This window comes from Phascolarctos cinereus, unplaced genomic scaffold (assembly GCF_003287225.1).
Source record: "Phascolarctos cinereus isolate Bilbo 61053 unplaced genomic scaffold, phaCin_HiC Scaffold_1;HRSCAF=81, whole genome shotgun sequence".
Classification (NCBI taxonomy): Eukaryota; Metazoa; Chordata; class Mammalia; order Diprotodontia; family Phascolarctidae; genus Phascolarctos; species Phascolarctos cinereus.
Window position 1 is genome coordinate 180,030,188 of NW_027555514.1, and position 27,275 is coordinate 180,057,462.

Genomic DNA, 27,275 nt, shown 5'->3' on the forward strand with positions numbered 1-27,275 from the left:
TTCTCAATACACTGTCATCAATCAATGCTGAAGCCAATGACCTTTTACTTCAGGTTGAAGTCATCTTTCCCCAGCTAAAGTTACAACTGAAGAAGAGGTTTTGAATGCCATTAGACTCTTTTCATGTGGCCAAGCACCTGGTGCTGATTCCATTCCAGCTGAGGTTTACAAGGTTGGAGGGTCCATTGCTGATATAAAAGCTGACTGAAATTTTCTGGGTTATATGGCGAGAGGAGATTAGTCCCCCAGGAGTTCAAGGATGCCTCCACTATCCAACTCTATAAAGGTATAGGAAATAGAGCATCCTGTGACAACCCCAGCGGGGTGGGGAATCCTCTCTTTAGTCATTGCTAACAAGATCCTTGTCAGAATCCTCCTTAATAGGTTGATCTTTCACGTGGAAGAAGGTCATCTCCCTGAGAGTTGGTGTGGCTTCAGAAAGGGCTGAGGAACAGTTAACATGGTGTTTTCTGTCTGACACCTTCAGGAGAAATGCCAAGAGCAGAACAAAGGTCTGTACACAACATTTGAAGATCTGACCAAAGCCTTTGATATCGTCAGTAGTGAGGACTTATGGAAAATTATGTCAAAGTTTGGCTGTCCGGAAAAGTTCATTAGTATTGTACATCAATTTCATGACGGCATGCTTGCGCTGGTTCTGGTAATGGATGATGCTCATGCACCTTCCCAGTTATCAGTGGAGTGAAACAAAGACTTTGACTTCAAATCCTACCTCAGACACTTACTAGCCATGTGTCCCTGGACAAGTCACTTAAACTCTGTTTGCCTCAGTTTCCCATCTGTAAAATGAGGATAAAAATAGTAACTCCCACCCCCCCCAGGATTGTTGTGAGGATCAAATAGGATAATAGTAATTGTAGAGTGCTTAGCACAAAGTTAGTACTACTTCTGTTTGCTTCAGTTTCTTCATAGGTAAAATGGAGGTGATAATAAAAGCACCTAACTCCCAAAGTTGTCAGTGAGGATCAAATGAGATAATATTTATAAGCCCTCAGCACAGTGCCTGGCACATAATAGGCCCTATATAAATATTACCATTATTATTTAAATGTGAGAGCTGGGCTTCATGACTGCTAAAGTCCCTTACAAGTTAAAATTAATGATCTTGGGGCAGCTAGGTGGCACAGTGGATAGAGCACCGGCCCTGGAGTCAGGAGGACCTGAGTTCAAATCCAGCCTCAGACACATACCACTTGTGCAACTCTGGGCAAGTCACTTAACCCCAACTGCCTTACCAAAAACAAACAAAAAAAAAATGTAAAATTAATGATCAAAAAAAACAGAAAAAGCAGATAGGAGCCAAATTGTATAGAACCTGGAAAAGCAGACTAAGTAGTTGGTAGTTTATCCTTGAGGCAATATTGAGCCACTAAAGGGTTGAATTTTTGTTTTTGTCATTTTTTGTGTTTTTATTGTTTTTGTTTTTGTTTTTTTAAGGAGCGAGGGACATGGCATTGGCTAAAAACCAATGGAGATTGATCTGAGAGATGCTATGGAAATTGAATTAACAGGACTTGGCAAGTGGATGGGGTGTGAGAGTAAAGAAAGAGTTAAGAACAATACTGAAATTTAGAACCTAGGTGACTGGAGGATGGTGGTCCCCTCAACAGAACTATTGGAAGAAGTAAATGTTTAAGGAGAAAGATGATAAGCTTGGTTTTAGACATGTTGGGTTTGAAATGCCAATGGGACAAACTGGCAAAGTTATGCAGCTCAAAGAGCATTCTCCTTGGCAGAGAAAACAGAAGAAAAAAAAAAGAATTGAACAGCTCTGTTTCCTGTCTCTCAACAGTTATGATTGTTCTAACCACCAAAAGAAGTGTTCCTATTCCGTCTTTGATCTTCTTCTACCCAAAGTAGAAAAATGAATTCAAACAACTTCTTGAGTAGCATACAGAATTAGACATAAAGATTGTTCTTTGTGTTGTACCAATTTGAACAAAATTGTTGGAATTAAAATAGCTATTTGTTTCTTAGAAGAGTTTGGTCAGTTTGCAAATGAATATTTTAAACAGCATTTAAGTTCCTACCAGACAGAGTAATGTAGTAGAAAAAGCAATCAAATATTAGGTAGAAGACATAGTTTCTAGTCCTATTTTATCATTTACTAGACTTGTGACCATAAGCAGTCAGTCAATAAGCATTTATTAAGCACCTACTATTTCAAGGCACTGTGCATGTAAGCACTTCATTTATGTTGTTGTGTTTGTCCTTTGTTCTCAAAGATGACCATGACATCAGGGAGATGATGACATGACTTTCAATTGACTTCAATTTGAGTGAGGGAGGGCTGTGCAAGGTCACCAGCCTCACTTTCTCCTCCAGAGCCTTCTGGGTACAGCAGCCAGATATTCATCTGGATGACTAGAGATGGCCCAGGATGCAATGAGAGGCTTTGGTCCTTTTAAGCTAAGGTCTTTTCAGGTTTTCACTTTGAGGAGGTAACACCCGTTCAGTGAATAGGCCTCTGGAATGAAACAAGGCTGTGTGCTTACTCCCATGCTTTTTAGCAGTATGTTTTCAGCCATGTTGTCAAATGCCTTCAATGTTCAATGTTTGGAAGGCTCCAAAGGAAAGTGTGGGAGAGAAGAGGTATTAGACTGACTACCAAACTTAAGGTCTACAGAGCTGTTGTGCTGACCTCATCACTGTATGCCTGTGAAACCTGGACAGTATACCAGCACCATGCTAGGAAACGGAATCGTTTCCATTTGAATTGTCTTAGGAAGATTCTGAAGATAACTTGGCAGGATAAGATTCTAGACACTGAGGTACTTTCTGGAACTAAACTGCCAAGCATTCAAATGCTACTACAGAGAGTGTAACTCCAATAGGTTGGCCACATTGTTCAAATGCAAAATGTCTGGAAAACTCAGACAGGGCAAGTGCTCACATGCTGGTCAGAAAAAGTGATACGAGGTCACTCTCACGGTCTCTCTTAAGAACTGTGGAATTGATTGTGTGAGTTGGGAAACGTTGGCACAGGACTACTCATATGGTGTGCCCTCATCAGAGAAGATACCATGCTCTATGAGCAAAGCAGAATTGCAGTAGCTCAAAAGAAACATGAGATGTGCAAATTTAGAGAATCCACCCCAAATGCTCACATGGACTATTAGTGCCTGACCTGTGATAGAGCATTCCGATCAGTCACAGTCTGACACACTGTAACCAGACTCTAACATACTGATATCATTTTGGTCCTCTTCCAGAACAAAGGACAAAAACCAACCAACCAACAAACAACATGTTTCTCTTTATTCCTATGTTTCTATTTCAAAATATCTATGCTCATCTGAAATTTTCATTAGGAATGCTTAAAGTCCTCTGTTTCATCAAAGATCCATCTTTCCCCCATATAATTATACTCTATTTTGCTGGGTAAATTATTCTTGGTTGTAAGACTAAATCTTTTGCCTTTGCCTTCTGTAATATAGTACTACAAGCTCTCTTGCTCTAGAGTGGCTGCTGGTAAATCTTAGGCAATCCTAACTAATGCTTCTTGCAATATTTTTGCTCTGACTTGGAAACTCTGGATTTGTACTATAATCTTCCTGGGAATTTTCACTTTGTGATTTCTTTAATGATGTGACTGGTGAGTTCTTTCCTTTCCATTTTGCCTTCTTCTTCTAAGAAATTCTTTTATAATTTCTTGAAAGATGATATCTAGACTCTTTTTTTTATCTTGTAGTCCAGTGATTCTTAGATTACCTCTCCTCAATCAATTTTCCAGATCACTTGTTTTTAAAGGATATCTTACATTTTTTTTCAATTTTTTGACTTTGTTTTAATATTTGTTGTTGTCTTATGGAGTCATATGTTTTTATTTAGTTAATTATAATTTTCAGAGAGTCTGTTGTCTGAATAAGGCTTTATACCTCTTGTACTAAATTAAGTCTCTTTCCAATTTTTTCTTCCATCACTGTCATTAATTTCCCTATTTTTCCTCTTGCACTTTAATGTTTTTTAAAACAATTTTTAGCTTTTTTTGTTAAAAAAAAAAGACCTCTGACTTCTCTTTAAAGAATTCTATTTGCTTTCACGTCCTAGCTGTGTTTTTCATTGAGGTTTATAAATGTTTTAGAGTCATTTCTCTTCTTCAGGGTTTGTGTCTTGAGCATCCCTGTCACCAACATAGCTCTTTGTAAAACTTCATAATGTTTGTAAATCATTTCAGAAATGTTAAAGCACTGTATAAATAGTAGTTATTCTTGTTGTTGTTCTTGTTATTATTATTATGAATGGCAGGAATCTTTTTTTTTAAATTTATTTGCTCATTTTTCCAGCCTATTTCCTGACTTTGGACTTTATGTTAGGGCCAAGCTTTGTGCACTTCTAGGGGGAAATATCCTGAACTTTCAAGTCCTTTTCCTGCTTTCTTGTAGTATATTCAGAGTGTTGTGTTACTTGATGATATTAGGAGTAAGTCAAACTGGCCTCCTCTTTTAATGCTCCCAAAGTTGTATGATCTGAGGCCAAGTCTGGTCACTACCTTCCTGGTCTGAGCTTTACACATTTCTGACCTGGGTTTAGGTCTGCACAACCCTGCTGTTGACTTGTTCCTGGTTGAAAGTTCCAGTAAAGCGTTTCTGAACCTTCACTAACAGTTAGGTTTTAGGTCTGCTGATTTTGAATGACAAAACAGCAGTCTCTCCTTTGGTCTTAGACTCCTGCCCTAGTTATTCTGCTGAAAGTTTCTGACTATGTTGAAGGCTGCTCAGCTTCTCAGCTCAGAGACACACAGCTGCTTACTTGTTAATCTCTCAGTATATAGCCTATGACCTATAACCCCTCCTTAGCTTGGGAAGCCATTCTCAGGCTAGCACAGGTCCCCTTCTCAGCCCACCTTTGATCTAAGACCCTAGAACTATGTATGACAGGAGACTCTTCTTCCTCTTCAGAACTGTATCCTGCATTCAGTCCAAATCCCATTATATTGATCTTGCTTTAATGGAGATTCTCAGTCCTCCTTCAGTTCATGAGTGCTAAAATGTTGCGTAGTACAGCCCTGACCAGATCCTTTATTCAGCGGCAACAGACCTCTCTGTCTACCCATGCTGACCTGGGATAGAAAGAGGATTCATTATGTTCTATTTTCCTTTGGATTTCTCAATCAGGATGCAATCTGGTGTATTTTCTAGAACTTTGTGAAGGAGTTGTATTGGAAGAGTTATGGTATCTTTGTACTACTTAGTATCTACTTTTCTTCTAATTTTCAAAATTCCACCTTTTATGTTCATTTGCTGTTTTGCTGTTGTTACTGCTGCTGCTTTTCTATTTTTTTTTTATTTCATACTCAGTTCATCAATATTTTACTTTTTTTCCCTTAAGGTATGTTCTTAGGAATATAATTTTTCCTCTGAAGCCTATTTTGCTATATCCTAGAAATTTTGGAATGTTGTCTCATCATTATCACTGTCTTTCACATAATTATTAATTACTTCTCTGAGTTTTTTTTTAATTGGACTTATTATTCAAGATGTCACAGTTTTCATTTTGGTTTATATGTTTTTCTTGTGCTTCTCATATTAATTACCATTTTTGTTCATGTTACGGTTTGCCAGTGATATATTTAGTATTTGTTCTTTTCCACATTTATTCATAATATTTTTATATCTTAAAGGATAGGGCATTTTTATAATAGAACTTTGTGGTTCTAAGAAATATAGCTCTGTGTGTGTGTGTGTGTGTGTGTGTGTGTGTGTGTGTGTGTGTGTGTGTTAGATTTGTCCAGTTCTGACAGGAACATTAAGGTTTAACTACTACTGTGTGTATATGTGTGTGTATATACACATACATAGTTTTATATATGTATATGTTTGTGTATACAGATATACACACATACATATGCACACACACGAACAATTCAGGTAAATGTTCCTTTATGAATTTTGAGGATATGCCATTTGATGTTATACATATTTAATACTTAAAAAATTTCACGCATACATATTTCATACATATTCACCTATAGATATGTTGCAACAAAAATTCTGAGATATAAAGTTTCCAGGCATTAAAAATCAATTTATTAATCAAACTGGCCAAAAAATCAATAAATCGATAGTCAGTGGCCTCTCTTAGTATCTAAAGACAAAAAGGCAGGGTCTTGGGTTATCTTAAATCTCCGTTTCCTTTCTGACAGGGTCCTCTACTAACAAGTAAATGGCAATTCTGATTGGTGGATATTTAATGAAGAGGTGGGCGGCAAGTCCTCTATCCCTGTCTAGAGGAGGAAGTCAGCTGAGAAATTTCGTCATGAAATTTAGCAACCTCCAGCAAATTAGGCAAGCAAAATCTTTCTAGATCAGAGTCTCTCTGCCTTTTTTTCTCCTTCATGAGCCAGGCTACCTAAACTCTAATGAAGGGACCAAGGACACAGGAATCTCTCTGAGTACAGCTTCCATCAGCTCAGTGCAGCCTCTGTTTGCAGAGTAAACAAAACCCAGAGTCCCATTTGGGTGGGGCCCAGTCCAAATTAGTTAAGGAGCAGATGTCTTCGGGGTTGGGAGTGATCACATTACTTCATCTTGCCCTTCAGAGACTGACTGACCTTTTCAGGAGTAGGGTCTTGACAACAATAGGAGGAGAAAAGATGGATCAAAAATTAGTAATTGGCTATTAAAATAATAGTATAATATTAATTTCCCCTAGATAGATAGATTCACTGTGAGTCCTTTGAGGATGACATAGTTTTCTTCATATCATTTCTAATGTTGTAAATTTTATTTCTGCTTTGTCTGACAGCATGATTACAAGCCACACTTTTGTTTTATCCACCTGATGCAAAGTAAATTATGTGCAGTCTTTTATAAAAGAAAAAAATTATATATATATATATAGTGTGTGTGTGTGTGTGTGTGTGTGTGTATATATATATTTTTTTCTTTTTAGAAATAATCTCCCACCCTATATATTTGGTTTTCTTTTACTTGCCAATTCCGCCACTCTCTTTTCTTTTACTGCATTGTATAATCTATTTTGTTTTATTTTATTTTATGGTTGCTAGGCTTGTGTTTTCTTTCATTCCTTTCTTTAGATGTTTTTTAACCTTGTTCTCACTATGTGATGAATCAAATAACTGCCAATTACAGGAAGATTAAATAAGTTTTGTTAATTGACAAAAGTTGGTTTTCATTAGCTTTACCTTAGAAAGGAGAAATAATTTACTAATCACTTAGAGGCTCTGATTTGAGCCACTACAAGTAGAGAAGAAGCAAGAGGAGAGGATGCTAATAAAAGTAGTTACCTGATTAGAAAGTTTCTGCTGCTGTATTGGCGAGGTTGCTTATTTGAAGAGAATACTGTTTTCAGACTGATTGAAGAAAAAACTGGGAACCTTTTGATTGGAAGAGAGCTGCAATTTTAGTTTTTACCACTCAGCACCACCTATAGTTTGAGAAGAGATGCTTGGTCACTCTCTGCTGTCACCATTTGTTTGTGATGAAAAAGTATAAGGGGGCAGAAAGCAGGCTTTAGAACTCTTTATATGCATCAATTGAGAGCTGAGTGGACAATGTCAAATTCAGTGGAGTGAGGAACTAGCTAGGCTGATTATCTTGCCTAAAGAGACAATCTCAGTAACTTGTTCTCTGCTTAAAGGAACTTAACACTTCTACAATACCCTTTAAGAGTTGGTATTGTTGCTCCATGTGTTCCAGAGCAGAAGAGAAGACATATACACAACAGAAAAGATGAGGAACAGAAATGGTTGTTGGCACTGAAATGGTGTTGTGTGAGACAGATTCTTCCTGAAGGGACTAAGGGCATCAAAGCCTTCACCTTCATGGTTGTGAGTTGGCCTAGGAACATGAATTTTCCTCACTTTCATATTTCTTTAGGTGTGTGAGAACTCTTCACCACAGACACTGTGTATACTGGTGAAATAATTTAACACAGTTGGTATGTGGATTGTAATATTTTATTATTATTGAATTTATTTTATATTAAATAATTATTATAATACTCTTGCTCTCATATTATTTTTGAATAACTGTTAAGGTTTAGTGGCATCATGATGATTAATTTTGTATAAATGGGAAAAGCACCAGGGAGGGCTCATTAACTGTGGTCGCAATTATTAAGAGTGTATCCTCCATTATAAAGTTAACCCTAGCACTCTGTGAGAGTTTGACTAACACTCACATGGTGATCCATTTCTAGGAATCCCAGACATGCTGGTGTAAGGGAAGAATTCATTTTTTCTTTTAATGTTATTAATTTTGGCTTCTCTCCTATCAATTTTTTATTTAAGTTTTTTTAATGTACCAAATCAATTACTCTTTAAATTAAATTTAAATTGCTTATTTAAAAATATTACAGTGTTAGAAAAATATTACATCTGAAATCCAGAAACTAACATGGCTAAATACAGAAAATCTCATCAATAGCAGATCAGCTCTTTCCGGATGAATTTTCTGACCATGGCAACTCATGAAACAAAGGAAAACCATAAAGCAAAGGAAAATATAAAAGAGCAACAGTACTGTGCAATACTCTTGTCTCCAGAGAGATGGTGACATAGTGACAGAAACTGATACAAAGGGTGCTAAGAATTACATCATGAATGAATATTCCTTTACTTACTGGCACTCTAAAGGTGAGATCCTCATCAAGGAATCAGTTAATGGACATGCTTGATGGAGGAACTGAATCTTAATAATATCAATATCCACACTGCAAATGAAAACAGAAAATGAAAGTCTCCGCTGAATGGAAGGATGCTTCGAATGTTCTCTTTAGAGGGGTAAATGAAGTTGGCAGAATTATTCTATCAAGTATACAATGGCAAGGGGAAAAAAAACATTTCACAGGATATGTAGTCATCTGTATTGTGTTGCTTAGGATAAGCTTTTATAAGAAGACCTCCATGAAAAATTGCAGCTTATTCACCAAAATCTGTTGCAAAGGGTAAAGAGGTAGAGAAATTTAAAAACTCCTTAAGACCATTCAAAATAAAACAACATATGCTTTAATACTTCATAAAGCATAGGTAAAATAGGACAGAAAAAGAAAAAAGTTTGGAAAATATTGTTTAAGAATAAGCCAACAAGAAAAGTCAAAGGTTTCTAGACTGGAAATAAATCTCAAACTTTTAGTCACAAATATTTTCTTCAAGCAATGTTTGGGTGATACTCCTTATGGTAAGTAACAAATAGCATCACAAAAATTTGAAATTATTACATCTTATCATAAAGGAATTAAACTGTTATTGAAGTAGGTGTCATTTCAAAATCTTTGTCTACATACTATCACATCACTGCCTTGTTAGCATAAATATTCAAATAATTATCAAACAATAAAAATAATAAAAATGACAGTATGTGGTATTCAATTGAGGAAGTTCTAACTTCTTCCTATTTGAAGGGATGTTGACACTTTAAAAATGGAGATGTCATAAAAGAACAAATACTGACACAGACTATTATGTTTCAAGCAAGTTTAACTGATGTAAACTAATTGCCCCAACAGGGAGACAAAAAGAGATGAGAAACTTCCTTTGGCTTCAAATACTTAATCTTTGTGCTCACTAGAGAAACACCCAAGCAAAAAGGCAACATGGATTTATAATATAAACTCCTGTGTAAAATCTTACAGAAGAAGATTATGGAAGCTTGTGATAAATATCCCCCCCGAAATTATCAGGAAACAATGGAAAGATAAAACAAGGTTCATTCAAAGATGGCTTTGCCCAAGACCACTAAGCAGAATATTCCTGAATGTATTTAAGGACTAAACTGGAAGGGCTGAAACAAACAAACAAAAAGGAAGAAGTCTAAAAATTTCTGAGCCAAACACATTTCTTAAGTTACAATAAAGTCTTTAAATTAGGACTCAAACATCCCAGTCTCTGATGATTGTGCAAAAAGTGGACCAATTTTGAGGACCATGTTGCAGTGTGATACAGGAAAAAGAATACTGACTCTCAACTCAGAGGATCTAGATTCAAATGATTTGAATGTTTACCATGTATGTAGCTTGAGCAAGTCATTTATGTTCTCTGGGGCTCAGATTCTTCACTGTAAAAGGGAGGACTTAGAAGAAATTGCCTCTGGTGTCCTTTTCATGTCTAGATCTATGAGTCTATGGATTTTCAAGTATCTGAAAGAAGGGGAATGGGGGAGGGGGCGGGAATCTTGGACTTATTATAAAAAAAAAAGGTAATGAAAAGAGTTTTAGATGTTAAAAGAGATTTTTCCTTATCTTTCTGGTGTCCAGGCCCTCCACACGCTTTTCTGGCAATTTTCACACCTTAATATCTGCTCTCTGTACGTGATCTTCTCCCAACCACCATGGAACCCTGGGCTAACGCTCTGGTCCCATGGCTCTTATAGGTAGTTTTTGTTTTTGTTTTTGTTTTTACTTATCTTGCTGGGAACCAGAACCTCCATTCCATTTTCGCTATCTCTATTCCATGACATGACTGTATTTTCTTCCTACTTTCTGCCACCCCTTTATATGTTGTCTTCTTCCATTATAATGTAAGCTCCTCAAAGTCAGGAACTGCTTATTTGCCTGTATTTGTGTCCCCAACATCTAGTCCATAGCAAATGCTTAATAAATGCTTTATTTATCTATCCATGCCTACATTCTCAACCTTATAAAAATCTTTATGAAAACATAATCTACATGTGCCTTGAGGGCATCCTTAGAGATGATGTGATCATGGCTCAATGAAATAATAAATGCGTAAGCATTTATTAAGTGCCCACAATGTGTCAAGCTTTGTACTAAGTGCTGAAGCTGCAAAGAACAAAATTAGCTTTTTACTTGCCACTGGGCTACAAAGAGAAATCCCGGTCTTCAAGAAGTTTATTATTCGTCCTTTGTTCATTCTATCAGGAGACATATCATGTACAAATATGATTATATACAAAATAAATAAAATATGATTCCATGTGTAGCTGAGTGATCAGCAAAGGCCTCTTGTGGGAGATAGGTTTTACTGAATGATAGAGTGAGAAGAGAATGCATTCTAGGAGTGGGGGGATAACCTATGAAAGGGGATGAAATTGAGAAAGAGAATCATAGCAAGAAGGCCAGACAGGCTGGAATAGAACATTTATGAAAGGGATTAATGTATAATCTGTCTGAAAAAACAGGTTGGGTCTAGTTGTCAAGAGCTCAATTATCAAAGTGAAGAAGTTTTTAATTTGATTTTGGAGGTAATAAGGAGTGCTGTTTTCTTCAACAAGTGAGTGACTTACTCATACCAGTGTTTTAGTAATATTACATTGGCAGCTGAGTATAAAATGGACAGAAGAGGGAGAGACTTAAGGAGATGAGAACTATGGGGAGGCTATTGCAATTGGACAAATAGGAGGTCTGAGGGCATAAAGGATGAGGATATGAAGAAGGGTGGTTGGTCATCTAGGAGAAAAGAAGGGAAGGAATGTAAGAGATGTTGCATAGGAAGGATCTATAGAACTTGATGACTGGGGTGAGGGAGAATGAGGAATCATGACACCAAGTATAATAACATGAATGAGATAACAAAGTTTAAAAATGAGGTAGCTTTGAAGGGGAAGTTAATGAGTTTCCTTTCGCACGTATTTGAGTTTGAGATACTTATAGTAAATATCCAATAGGTAATTGGTGATGGACAGGAATATCTAATGGATGACAGAGTAAAAAGAACCTGAGGGACAACTCTCCTCACTCTATCATACCAAACAAACAAGAAAAGCAAGCCTCCACCCCCCTGTACCAAATAAAGCATAAAATTTAAAGATACCACCATGTTTCTAACAGGAAAAATAACAAGGCAAATACATCAGCTCATCTCTCATGTTACTCTCAACCCTTATGCCCTCACTCTGCACGGAGTATATAACCACACTGGGCCAAGCATCTCCAATGTTAAGCATTTGATATCAGAGTTAATCCCCAGTAATAACCTGGAAAAGGATGATAATGCCAGATTGAGTTAAAGCCTACTAAGTAGAACACACCTGAAGAGGAGGGGAAGATTATGAAGAGAGGAAAAAAAAACAGAAGTGTAGTACTGTTAACAGTATTTAATACTGTAAGGGAGCAAATGAACAGCCAGTAGCAGTGATACAAAAGTGGAGTAGAGATTCATTACTAAAATCTTCTTTCAATTTTACTTTAGCAGACTAGTGGGGAGGCAGTCCCAGCTCATTGGATAAGGAACTGAAGAAGTTGATCCCAGTTAAAGATACATACACACATGTATATATGTATAGAGATAAAGAGATAGATTATACTTACACACTGCACCTGGACAACTGACTACAGGTGCAGAATCATACATACACTCTCAGATATGACCAGTGTCTTGATTTTTTGTCTTAACTACACATATATTATGTACTAACCACTCTATACATGAGAAGTAAATGAAAGTTGGGGGCAGAAAATAAACTTTTGCATAAAAATTAAGATCAAATCTTGTGAATGATATAAATGTGAATTATGAATAAACAGCTTGGTTGATTAAAGAGAATATAAAAAATGCATGAAAAAATAATGTATTAAATCAATATGTAAAGAAAAAACAATTTTCAGATAAAATGTGAGGACAGACATAGGAGGACAGACAAAGAGAACTTAGAGCATCCATTTGATGACAGAGAAATGATTAAGGCTGCAGGACATTGTGGTCTTTGCAGGTTTCACTACATAAAAGTTTTTAGACTTTATTTAGCACTTGAGAGGTTAAAATTCAAAGTGAAAATCAGTGTACTTTTGAGACCGAGAAAGGATTAAATGAGGACTTTGGTTTCATGACTAACTGAAAGGTGAGGTTCTGATAATGAGTCATTCAGAATGTTGAAAAAAAGAACAAAAGAATAACAAGCAGCTGGAAGGAGCTGAAAGGACAACAAGAAGAAATTAAGAATATAGCAGGGATGTTCACTAATAAGTTCCACTGTTGTGCTGAGAAATGCTAATTGGGTGAAGAAAGACTGGAGATCATTGGAAGAAACAATTCTACTTACTGATTTCTGATTTCATCAACAGCTTAAGGTGAAATCTGTCAGAAGTCTTTGCTTTGTACCCCTATCTCTGCTTTGAAAGGGAAAGCCAGAAGTAAATAGCTAAACTCTAGACTTGTTTTGCTCTTAGAAAAACCTGATTTGACAATGCAGCATTCTGTTGAGTGAAGAGCTGGCTATACTTGTTTGTATTACCTAGAGAGAAAACTTGAAAAGATTTGTAGTTCTTTGGTTAAAAAAATTTTTTTTAAACTTCTTACCATTATAATAGCAAAAAAATTCCTTAGCACCATTTTCAAGCAATTGTGAGTTAAATGAGTTTGTCATCCATTTGAGAGTAATAGAAGAGGAGCATATCTGCTGTGGTGAAGACAAAAGGGGAAAAGTTAGCAGAGAAGAGAAGTACAGGTTGTTCCTAAAGAGACCAAGGAAATAAAGGTTTTCAGTCCCAGAGTTATGAGTTGTCCCAAGTATATTTTTATATTCATGTTTAACAAGATGTTCCTCCCAAGTTAAGCTCATCACTTCTAGACTGCTGACTTAAGCACTGATTCACACTACCTCCCTCATTCTCTTTCCCTTCTGACTGGAGGACTGGAGGGTAGAGTACCAAATTCCTCCCAATGCCTTCCTTTACAGAGGGCAGAAACTGGACTCAGCTCATTCCATCTGCTTCCCTATATGGTTTCAACTCCATGGAACAAGATGCCCCTCCCAGGATATGCTCATCACTTTTAAATTCACCACCATGCTACTAACTCAAGTCTGTATTCACTTGACTTCCCTCAGTTTCCTCTTCCACTCTGAATGGAGGACTAGAGGGCAGAAATTGGACTCAGTTCACTCTACCTTGCATCTGTTCCTCTGCCTGGTTTCAGCTCCATGGAATGATGCCCCTGCATTTTGTACCTCCTGGTATCCTCCCCACCTGCCTCCTTTTCTGTGTTGCCTCCTCTCTTAGATTGTAGCTCCTTGGAAAGTTGTGAATGTCTTTCATTTTATTAACTGCATCCCCTTTGCTTAGCATAGTCTCCTTGATGTCATGGTCCTCTTCAAAAATGAAGGACAAATCACAACCTATGAGTAGTCGGAGCTGCCTGAATACGAAACAAGCTGGGTAGTTCCAGTTGGGCTACTCAGCTCATTCTCTCCTCTCCCCCTGCTTCTTTTCTCTCCTCTACCCTGACAAAAGAAGGTAAATTTTGAAGGCCAAAAGCACCTAGTTAACTTGGGGTTTATTGGCTAGAGTTCTCAAAGACCAAGCTTTAAACCCAACTCACTCTGGATTTCCTGGATTGGATAACATAAGTCCTTGCCCAAGCACCACTTAATGGTTGTGTTTTGGGCCCTCCAGGCTCAGAGTGAATGTAAGTAGTAACTGTTTAGCTTCTGACCAGCAACCCTGAGGGTCTTCCCCTCCCAGTTTATTTACTTATTTTTTTTTAAAGGGGCCACCCCTTGACTCACTTCTTAAAGAGGCCTATTCATTGAATGGGTGTTACCTCACTCAAAGTGAGAACCTGAAAAGACCTTAGCTTAAAAGGGCCAAGGTCTCCCACTGCATCCTGGGCCATCTCCAGTTATCCTGATTGATGTTTGGCCATTGGACCCAGATGGCTCTGGAGAAGAAAGTGAGGTTGGTGACTTTGCAAAGCCCTACCTCACTGAAATCAAAGTCAATTGCAAGTCATGTCATCATCTCATTGATGTCATGGTCCTCTTTGAGAATGAAGGACAAACCATAAAACCACACATAGCCTGGCACAGAGACACTTAATTATTGTATCATATTGGATTATTTTGTTTGTTCCCCATCCCTCCAACCCCTCATCATGTGTCATTCTTCTAGGTTTATGTATGTAACTATTCACTCCCCATATATTCTATATACAGTGATGAGAGAGTATGACTCAAGCTTACAAATGGATTATATTATAATCATTGTTCCTGAATTTGCTAATTTAGTAACTTCATGTATTGATTATTCTTGTTTTTGATTTACTGTGAAATAAAAGTTTTATGATTAAGAGTCAGTGGTATAATCATTGTGACTGATTGATTTTGTAGTTAGGAGCCATGGTTATTTGAAGAGAAAACAATATTTAGAATACCCATTTAGGAGCCTGGGACAGTCTATTAACAAAGAAAGAAAGTTTGTTTCCAAATAGTGAGGACCCACTTGAGATGAGATAATATTTAATGCTGGAGGTTAATTGTACAACTAGGGAAAAAGCAGGCATTGGGGATATCACAGCATTAATATCTTAAACCTTGCCTTTGAAATAGTCTAAATAGTTCTGCTATGTTTTCCTCAAAACTTTCAGATGACTTCACTGGTGCAGGAAACCTGATACTGGACTGTTGACATCATTCCTTAGTCACATGAGCATGAAAGAATGGTAAGAGGAGGAACTATAGGTTTGCTCTGATGACTGGCTGGTAGATTGCAGTGGGCAACCCAGGCATAGGAACTTTGCTTATCAACTCAAGGCATTCTCAATGCATATCCATTTTGAATATCCTTCTCCTGATGGCTAAGTAAATGTCCTTCTGTTAACCAAAAGATGTCTCATTTCATTCCAACACTGAATATTTAAAACAATAGTGAACTAAGGAACTGATCTGAGTCAGGCAAAAAGGTAACCCAGGGTTGAAGACTGATAGAGTATGACAAGGACAAAGGTTAAAGTAGTCAAAAGTGAAGGAAAGTATATAGTAAAATTAGTCAACTAAAAACTCAAGATTGAAAAGAAAACAGAGATGCCAGACCCAGACTGAAGGACTAGGAGAATTTAGGATTACAGAGGTATTGGGGATTAAAGTGAGAATGAAGAATGGGTTTCTAAGATGTGAAACAGAAAGGAGGATTTAATTTGTGTTTAAAGTCAAAGTAGCACAGTTATGAGTAATGGTGAGATCTGAGGCCTTCCTCTCCTAGTGGGTATAAAATTTTGCATGAAACAACCATAGCAATTAAGGTGGATGAATTGAAGGTCCAGGATTTTGAAGGGGATATCAATATTCATATTAAAGTCTCCAACTACTCGAATAGATTGTGAGTCAGGTCCAAACTCCCTGAGAAAAGAGGGAGAGTAACTATAGGACAATAGATAGATCCTAAGTATCTCCATTAGATGATAGAGATGGATGGACTGAACCTCCAAGAGATGGTGATTAGTGATGGAGGAAAGAGGGTGGGGAACAGAGCATATTAACTTCCCCTAGGCCCAGCATATGAATGAAGAAGGAACCAATAATGGAGAGGATAGCCAAGTGCACTATGTTTTCTTGAGAGTCAGGTTTCTGAGGGAGAAAGCTGGAAAGCCTGAGGAAAGAAGAAAATAAGGTGGATTGAAGTTTGTATAGAATCCACTGGTGACCCAAAGGCCACAAAGGAAAGGGAGGAAAAACTATAGTAGGGACAGCAGAATAGTAGGACTGAACTGGATGAGCACTGCAAAAAAGTGTCAGGTGCTCTTCACTCCATGCAATGGTGACTAAATTACTGGGACTGGGAAACAAGGAGGTTGAAATTGTTTAACTATCATAACCAGTTCATCGAAGTCTCTCTCTTTAATGGTTCTGCGGAGGGCAGTGTTGCTGCTGTTCTCACCTTCCAAAGACTGGGAAGCTGGGGGTGGAAAGTGAGAGTAAGTATCACAGATTTCAGGAGAGAAGTCTGTGTTGCCAGACACTGAGCTAAACTCACACATGACACCAGTTCAGTAAGTGCATTTTGAGATAGCTGACAATGAAGAGTGACCTGAATGTACCTTCCAGGTGAAGTGTGCCCTTTGCTCTTGTCAGTCCTAGTTTCTGGAGTCCTGGTCCTTTTCCTAATTACTGTAACGAAACATTCCTCCTTCTCTCATTTCCTGGTCATATTTGTCCTTGATGATGTACTCTGTATCATTTATGATGCCTAATTCATTAGCAACCCATGTACTAGGTGAAATTTATCGGTATATTGACATTTATTTTTTACTTAAAAAAACACTCATAATAGCTAAAACAACTGCTTACTGTTCATAACTACTCCGCGTGCCACATATTATGAAGTTTTCTGGTCCTAAGCTACATATCAATATATCCTTAAAAGCAAATAAACACTTGGCTTACTTCATTTCTCAGCTTTTGACAACTTTTATTATTTCATTTAACTGCTATTCACAGCTAGATGTAAACATCTTACTTCTCAGTGTGATCTTCTTATCAACAGTAGGTCACCTTAAAATATTGGGAATCAATACAGTATAAAACATCAGCCAGTACTAAAGAGGCAAACCTAGAACAAATTCATTGAATGTCAAATAAAAATAAACACCAACAGTTAAAAATGTAATAAGATAATAAATAAAGCCATAGATTTTAAAATATTTTTAAACCAAAAAACAATTTGACAAGTAAGATATACCTTTACTAGACACAAAACCACTTATAGTATAAGTAATAATGAATTGTTCATGCAGGTAGACAGAACAATTCTCTTTCTAAATTTAATAGCATACATGCCATTAATTCCATTGATGATGGGTTTGGGATTTGAAAAGCAGAGATGACCAGACAGTGTACACATAAATATTAGTTAAGCCAAGCAGTTCGCTTTTAATTGATTCATATAAACACTTAAAATTAAATATTTCTCTTTAAGGACTTCTTTTTTTTTTTTTAAATCCCAGATATACAAACACATTTTGTTAAGTGTAAGCACTGGACCCTGTGTCTGCTTTCCCCTTTCACCAGAACCCCCAAATGTTCATGTTAATTACTACAATGTGATAGGAGATCTCAGTCAATCAGCCAGCCAACCACTAAGAGATGTAAGGCAGCTTTGTGGCACAATGGCTAAAGGTCTAGGCCTTGGGTAAAGAAGATCTGAGCTTAAAAGCAGCCTCAGACTCTTACTAGCTGTGCAACCCTGGGCAAGTCACTTAACCTTTATCTGCCTCAGCTCCATCTTCTGTAAAATTGGAATGATAACAGAGAAGAAAGAAATGATAGAAGGGCCAATCTCATTGAAAAAGCATTTGGGGACGTGATCAAGGAGAGAAGAGAGTTCTGACAAAAAGAAAAGGAAAGAAAATAGAAGGGAAGGGAAGGGAAAGGATGAGAAAGGCAAAGATGGGAAAGAAAGGGAAAGCGAGGGAAAGGAAATGGAAAAAGAGAAGGGAAGTGAAAAGAAAAGAAGAAAAAAATGATATGGATCCTGAGACAGGATAACCAATTCACTATTTATTATGTATCTTTTATGTGCTAGGGATTGTGTTAGGTACTATGGATGCAGAGAGAGAGAGAAAAAAAATCTGCCCTAAAAGAGCTGACAGTCAATTTGGAGAAAACAACATTTACAGAGATACATTAATATAAAACATGAATAAAATAAATGCATATTCAAATTTGGTTGTGATAGATCGGAAAAAGGACACTAACAAATTAAAGAGTGTCAGGAAATACATTATGTAGGAATGGGCTGAGCATTGAAGGAAGCAGTGGATTCTACATTGCAAATGTTAGTAGGGAAGCATTCCTAAATTTTCTCTTGCCTGCTCAGTGGAACTGACTACCAAAATGAGTACTCCAAAATTTGTGAGACTATAAAAACTCTTTACTGAATGGAAGAGGTGAGAAAGGAGATCATTTCCTCTCTTTTCCCTCTGGATAACTCTCACATGACTCTAGTTTTTATTTCCCAAAGAAAAACATTCTACTTTCAAGGATGCTTTATCTTCTATCACTACCTCAAAGAATGCCAAGAAAAGACATTAGAAGTAAATCTCTGTTGTTTGTAGACAATAGTGGGGATAGGAGAATCAAACCATAATTCCCTAAATTGTTTACTATTTTTAAATTATTGTTAAAAGTAACATCCATTTCTAATTTTACTTATAGACAGAATTCAGATTCAATACAGAGAAATTTTTTTTATACTTTAGATTATAAAATAGAAATACATATATACATAGATATTGATATAGATATAAATGCAAATGTAGATAAAGATACAGATGATATAGATATAGATGACACAAACTGCTCACCATTTTATGGATGAGGCAGGGGAGTGAGGGAGAATATTTAAAATTCAAAATGTTTAAAAAGTGAATGTCAAAAATTGCCTTTACATGTAATTGGAAAAAAAAATTACTGAAAAGAAAGAGAGAAAGAAGGAAGGAAGAAGAAAGCAAGGGAAGGAGGGAATGAAGGAAAAAAGAAGGAAGGAAGGAAGGAAGGAAGAAAGAAAAGAAAGGAAGAAAGGAAGGAAGGAAGGAAGGAAGGAAGGAAGGAAGGAAGGAAGGAAGGAAGGAAGGAAGGAAGGAAGGAAGAAAGAAAGAAAGAAAGAAAGAAAGAAAGAAAGAAAGAAAGAAAGAAAGAAAGAAAGAAAGAAAGAAAGAAAGAAAGAAAGAAAGAAAAAAAAGAGTAAATACTCCCAGGAAAATGTGAAGATGTCTTGGGAGAAAGTGAGAAAGTTCACCTATATAAAACATACACAGGTATATGGGCATTTTACATCACAGAATACTACTAGATAATTCCTTTAATTACTATGTCAAGCTCAGTGTAAGAGAATATCTTCTGTCAATGTTGTTCTAATAATATTTATTAGGAACCAAGACGAATTGATTACCCTAACAAAACTATCACCTCTCAATCTCAATGAGATCCTTGGGTCAATTCTGAGAACTAGACAATCATAATTCTCACTTTAAAAAAAAAAAGGCACTTGAATCTACAGATAGACAGATAGATAGATACACAGACTGACTTAAAGACAAAACTGCCTCTTATATGTCTTTATCATTAAAGGCCTTTATCTCCAGATATTTGTGAAGATGTGAGTATTAACTGGACAGGTGGCACATTCACAAGTCTGTTTTCGTATTCATAGTGAGTGGGAATTCACCCTTGATAAAATCACAACATTCAATGGCCTCAAACGCCAGGAAAATGGTGATTGGTGCATGCGTGCATGCCTGTGTGTGTGAGTGTGTGTGTGTGTGTGTGGTGTGTGTGTGTGTGTGTGTGTGTGTGTGTGTATACATGTGGTGCTGGCAAAAACTCTGCATCCAGGGGCAGCAAAAGTAAAGGGTACCCTTGGGAAAATATCATGGTACTCAGAAAGTCCTAAGTTGGGATTGGAAGCTACAGAGAGTACAGCAGGAAGTATAAGAGAGAAAATCTATTCTAATCATCAAATGAGGAAAAACAATGGAATCTATAAAGTATGTCAAGGAGTTTGACTTTAGTTATTGGGAAAATTTTAGAATTGATCATTTAAGAAATTGTGGGTAAAGAGTAAGAAGCTGGTATTACAAAGAAAGCATGGTTTCATCAAGCATACCTCAGGTAAGGTGAAGCCAAGAAGACAGAGCAGAGACAGCAACACATCTGAACTCTTGCAACAATTGCCTCCAAACAACTGGAAATACTACTTCAAATCAAATTCTACAGGGGCAGAACTGACAAAAGTTAGAGGTGAGAAATTCTTCCAGCCCAACACAACTTGGGAGGTTTGCAGGAGGGATCTGTGACACCAGGAAGAGGGGTAGCCTGGAGCACCCACAGGGGCAACACCAACAGCAGGCCTTTAAAGGTGGCTGTGAGTGTGGGGGTCAGGGTGAGGAGGAGTACTTTAATCTTGCTCTCATCAGAATTGGCTCAAAGAAGGATAAAATACATACTCAGTTGAGTACAGAAATCTATCATACTCTCCAGGAAAGTAGAAGAGAAGGTTCATAGAAGTGAAGATGGATTGGCGGATACCGTAGTCAGAAACAAAACACTTTTGAGGAGAAACGGGGGAAACACCAGATGGGGGAAATACACAGTAATCATAACTATGAAAAAATTATGACAAATTTCTCTGAAAAAAGGCCTCATTTCTCAAATATATAGAGAACTGCGTCAAATTCATAAAATTAAGAGCCATTCCCCAATTGAAAAATGGTTAAAAGACAGGAACAGACAGTTTTCAGATGAAGTAATCAAAGCTACCTATAGTCACATTAAAAAAAATGTTCTAAATCACTATTGGTTAGAGAAAATGTAAATTAAAAGAACTCTGAGGTACCACCTCGCACCTATTAGATTGGCTAATATGACATAAAAAGAACATGACAAATGTTGGAGAGGATTTGGGAAAACTGAGACACTAATACACTGTTGGTGAAGTTGTGAACTGATCCAACCATTCGGAGAACAATTTAGAACTATGCCCAAAGAATGTAAAACCATGCATACCCTTTGACTCAGCAATACTACTACTTGTTCAGTATGACAAAGAGACAAAAAAAAGAAAAAGGACTTTATGTACAAAAAAGTGTTTATATAGTTGTGTAAAAGAATTTGAAATTAAGGGGTGCCCATTAATAAGGAAATGGCTAAACAAGGTGTGATATATGATTGTAATGGAATACTACTATAATATAAGAAAGGTTGAACATGATGGTCTCAGAAAAATCTGGAAAGATTAAATGAACTGATGCAAAATGAAATGAGCAGAACCAGGAGTACATTGTACCCAATTATAGCAATATTGTATAATGATCAACTGTGAATGACTTAGTTATTCTCCGCATTACGATGATCCAAGATAATTCCAAAGGATTTGTGATGGAAAATGCTATCTATCTCCAGAGAAAGGACTGGTGGTATCTAAATGCAGATCGAAGCATGTTGTTGTTGTTGTTGTTGTTTTAACTTCATTTTTCTTGAGGTTTTTTGGGGGACAAGGATCTGTGTTTTCTTTCACTGACTAATATGGAAATATATTTTGCATCATTTCACATGTATAACCTATATCAAATTATTTGCCTTTTCAATAAGGAAACGGTAGAGGGAGAGAATTTGGAACTCAAAATATAAAAACAGACAAATGTTTAAAATTGTTTTTACATATAATTGGGGGAAAATAAAATATTAAATAAATACATTAAATGATCTAGGAAGGAAAACTATCAAAATAATTGACCATATCAATAACAAAAAATATCTATCTCACAACAGGTACAGAAAAAAGCTTTTGTTAAAATATTATACTCATTCCTCTTAAAAGTACTAGAAATAAATGGAGATTTCCTTAAAATGATAAGTAGTATCTGTCCAAAACCATCAGCAAGCATTATCTTTAATAGGGATAAGCTAGAAGGCTTCCCAATAAGATTGGGGGTGAATCAAGGATGACCATTGTCACCACTACTATTCAATATTGTAAAAAAATACTAGCTATAGCAATAAAAGAAGAAAATTAATTGAAGGAATTAGAGCAGGCAACAAGGAAACAAAAGTATCACTTTGCAGACAATATGATGATATACTTAGAAAATCTACAGAATTGATTAAAAAATTAGTTGAAATAATTTAAAACTTCAGCAAAGTTGGAGGACATAAAATAAACCCACATAAATTATTAGCGTTTCTACATATTACCAACAAAGCACAGCAGCAAGAGATACAAAGAGAAATTCCATTTAAAATAATAATCTAAAATAGTTAGGAGTCTACCTGCCAAGACAAACCCAAGAATTATATGAACACAATCACAAAACACTTTTCACACAAATAAAGTCAGATCTAAACAACTGAGTAATAATTGCTCATGGATAGACCAAGCAAATATAATAAAAATGACAATTCTACCTAAATGAATCTACTTATTCAGTTCCATACCAATCAATCTACCAAAAATGTTTTATAGAGCTAGAATAAATTCATCTGGAAGAACAAAAGATCAAAAATATCAAGGTAATCAGTGAAAATTAAATGAGAAGTAAGGTGGTAATCTAGTGTATGATAAACCCAAAAATCCAAGCTTCTGGGACAAGAACTCATTATCTGACAAAAATTGCTGGGAAAACTGGAAAATAGTTCAGCAGAAACTCAGTATAGGCCACCATCTCACACCACATACAAAGTTAAGGTCAAAAATGGATATGTGTAAATGGTGATATCATAAGCAAATTAGGGGAACATGGAATATTTCACCTTTATGGATAAGGGAAAAACTTAAAATCAAACAAAAGACACAGAGCATACAGAAATAAAATGAATAATTTTTATTACATAAAATTAAAAATATTTTGCACGATGAAAACCAATGCAGCCAAGATTAGAAGGAAAGCAGGAAACTGGAGTAAAATTTTTATGGCAAGTGTCTCTAAAAAAGGCCTCATTTTTCAAATATATAGAGAACTGAGTCAAATTTATAAGAATACAAGTCATTCCTCAATTGATAGATGCCCAAAGGTTATGAACAGGCAGTTTTCAGAAGATATCAAAGTTATCTATAGTCATATAAAAATGCTCAAAATCACTATTGATTACAGAAATGTAAGTTAAATCATCTCTGAGGTTCCACCTCACACCTATCAGATTGGCTAACATGACAGAAAAGGAAAAGGACAAATATTGGAGGGATGTTGAAAAATAGTGGTGCTAATGCATTGTTCGTGGAGTTGTGAACTCATTGGATCATTCTGGAAAGCAGAAAACTGTGTATACTCTTTGACTCAACACTACTAGGTCTACATCATAAAGAAATCAAAGAAAAAGGAAAGGGATATATATATGTAAAAAATGTTTATAATATCTCTTTTTTGGTGGCAAAGAACTGGAAATTGAGGAAATACCCCTTAATTGAGGAATAGATGAATAAGTTTTGGTATATGATTGTGATGGAATATTACTATGCTATAAGAAATGATAAGCAAGATATTTTCAGAAAAAAACCTGGAAAGACTTATATGAACTGATACAGCGTGAAATGAGCAGAACCAAGAGAACATTGTACACGATGACAGTAACATTAATTGAGAATCAACTGTGAGTGACTTAGTTATTCTGATCAATGCAATCATCCAAGATGATTCTGTTGGACTCGTGATAAAAAATGCTCTTCACCTCCAGAGTGAGAACTGATGGAATTTGCGTGCAGGGTGAAGTATACTTTTTTCACTTTATTTTCTTTGTTTTTTTTTTTTTTGCAACATGGCTAACATGGAAATTTTTTTTGCATGATTTCAAATGTATAATCGATATCTCATGTCTTGCTTTCTCAATAAATGGGTAAGGGGCACTTGGGAGGAAAAATTTGGAACCCAATTTTTAAAAAATGAATATTTTATATTATTATTTATATTATAAGCCTTCCTAGTAAGATGAAGTGTGAAATAGGTATCCCCACTATCACGAATAGTATTCAGTGTTCTATTATAAAACCTAGCAATAGCTACAGAAAAGCAAATAGCAAAGAAAAAAAATGAAGGACACTAGAATAGGGAAATGAGGTAATAAAACCATCTCTTTTTTTAGATGATATGATGATATATCTGGAGAATCCCAAAGATTCAACTAAAAAGTTGGTTGAAACAATTAACAATTTTAGCAAAGTAGCAGGATATAAAATAAATCCACATAAATCATCAGTATTCCCATTTACTACAATGGAATACTACTACTGTGCTATAAGAAATGATGAGCTCAATGATCTTAGAAAAATGGGGAAAGACTTGCACAAAATAATGAAGAACAAAATGAGCAGGACCAAGAGAACGTTGTATATAGTAACAACAATATTATTTTAAGAACAACTTTGAAGAAATAAGTTATTTTTGATTATTATAAATACCCAAATTAACTATAAAGGACATATGAAGAAAGACACTATCTGCATCCAGAGAAAGAACTGATAAATAGAAGTATGCATAGAATACTTTCACACAGATGTACCTATCCATGTTTAATGGTGGCCATCTGCAAGGCATATGAGGATCAGTTGAAGAACCTGGAATGTTTTACATGGAGAAAATAATACGTTGAACAGCTATTAGAGTTATCTTCTACTTTTTGAAGAACTCTTATGTGAAGGATTATACTTGTTCCAGGGACCCCAAATTGAGAAAGAGGAGCAACTGGTAAAAGCATCAAAGAAGTAAATATGGACTTGATATCAAGAGGAAAACCTGCTAAAAAAACTTCTAACAGCACACAAATGGCATAAACTGCTTCAAGAGAGGGTAGGTTCACTTTTTTTTAATAATACCTTCCAGCAAAGGCTTGATGACCACCTTTCTGAAATATTACAGTGGTGATTCTTTTCACATATGAGTTGACTAAATGGCTACTGAGATGCCCACCAAGTTTCAAATTCTGAGATTGCAAGAAATCTGACAAGATTATATATTTCATGCCTCAGCTGTGATGTATTCTGTGCTGTTCTCTTAATGCAGTAACTATATCTTTGTCTGCTTCTCCCTTTCCTGTAAAAGGCAGAAAATACAAAACTTTTAAAAGTGAAGTTATAAATCAGAGCTGTTAATGAATAAAAAGTCAGTAAGATAAATAAGGAAAGAGGCAACTTAGAACACAGAGGTGAGTTTCTCCAATTTAGTAGAAGATATAAAAAAGAAAGTGAGATTTTGAACTCAAGATTTCAGAAGTGGAAAAAATTTGACAGAAGAAAACAAAAGTCAACTTTAAAATGAAGCTTGAATTCTATTCAAGAAAGAAAGAATGATGGTGAAGATAGAATATGAAGTGTTCGTTTAAAGATTATTAAATTCAAAATAAAAAAAGATTATCGAATTTCCTGAGAACATAATTTTAAAATCCTGAATAATACACTGAATTACATACATGTTCAGCAAAATTTCTCAGAAGTATTGAAAATAGAAAAGAGCTGATCAATAGAATCCATAGATCACCAACAGAGAAATACTTAAGTTTAGCACTCAAGTCATACTGGTTAACTTTCTTAACTTTAATGACAAACATAAACTGTGAGTGCAGGAAAGTCAAAGACTTTTATTGATGAAGGAAAGGCAATTAAAACCGCCAAAACTTTTAGCCATAAGAAATAAGAAAAAATTGGATTTTGATATTGAAAGCAGTAGGATGTACTCTCAAAAATATTATATATATTAAGCAGAAATTAATAATGAATTTTAAAATGTTGACCTTCCAAAAGATAGGCCATTAAGAGAACTGCAAGGATGGCAAAACAGAATATTTATGAAGAAAATTCTGAGCAAATCAATTAAGATTTTCATGATTCTAGTGGAAGGTTATTGCTTTAAAAACAATAAGTAATGGCTAAAGGAATTATAAGGATTAATACTGAAGAGACAAAAGCATTTGAGAGGCTAAAGGGAACTTAAAGAGTTAGGGGAAAGGAAGAAGAATTGAATCAATATTCAATGAAATAAAACCAACATTCTCCTCTAAGTAAATCAATATTTTTTGAGAGAAAGAAAGTACAGAAATCAAAAGGACATTGCTCACATTTGGAGAGAAGTAAGAAATGGAGATGTGATATCAGCCAGCTTGCTTGCAAACACAAATGTGATAGTAATTCCTTTCATCTCTTAGTGAGTTACAGAGAAGTTTCAGAGTATAGAATAAAAGTAATGGAGTAGAGAGACTGGGTAGGAGGAAGTGGGAGACTGACATCACGTTAGAATAGTGCCATTGTTGAAGTACTATAGAAGCCTGTTCCAATGAAAAGAAGTAATGGTGGCCTCATAACAGATTTTGTTGGGGAAAATGGATATATTACAAAGCCACTATCTATAAGCAAGTGGTATACTCCCTCATATTACATAACATCCCAGGAGAGGAAGTATATGGTATTTTTGGTGGTATCCAGGATTCAATTTAGAGGATACAACATAGATCCAGAGAAAGGATACTGCAGTCTTTGGAATCAGGAGGGAAAAGCTAAGGCATAGGACTGGGCCTGATTACTGAGGATATAAAATGACTCCAACCACACCACATTTCCTCTTAATATGGAGGTATATTTCCAGGAGATAGGCATATCAGAAAATACCTTTAAAAACTGTGAGTGAGTACAAGTTACATATATACATGATAACTGACCTTGGTGACACTCAAAGTACTGTACTGGGGTAATCAGCCCACATCAGATTTATCTTCTTTTTGGTGTACTTTTTAAAAGATCAGATTTCATTTTCCCTTTAAAGAACATTTATTTGCCCACCAGGTGGCACTACATTCTAGCCAACATCCTAATGATTCTTTTATTGTATGTATAAAAGATAACCTCATTCCCATATTCCAGAATCCCAACCTTAATAAAACCTTAGCTTTAAAAATTCATAGCTGCAAAGAAACTTTTACTGACAGGCTGTGAATGAAACTATGGTATAATATTAAATTATTGGTGATAATGTTGTTTTGTTGTTGTTTTTAATGACGCATTATTTTGTCACTGGAGCCACCATTTCCACTACCTAGGAGATTTTTGAGCTTAATGCTGGTGTTTTGTTTTGGTATTACACA

General features: G+C 35.9%; 1 pseudogene; it reads right to left on the reverse strand.

Moving 5' to 3' along the window:
• Nucleotides 1-340: 340 nt before the first annotated feature.
• Nucleotides 341-27,275, reverse strand: part of LOC110213767 (uncharacterized) — a 35,721-nt pseudogene continuing 8,786 nt past the window's right edge.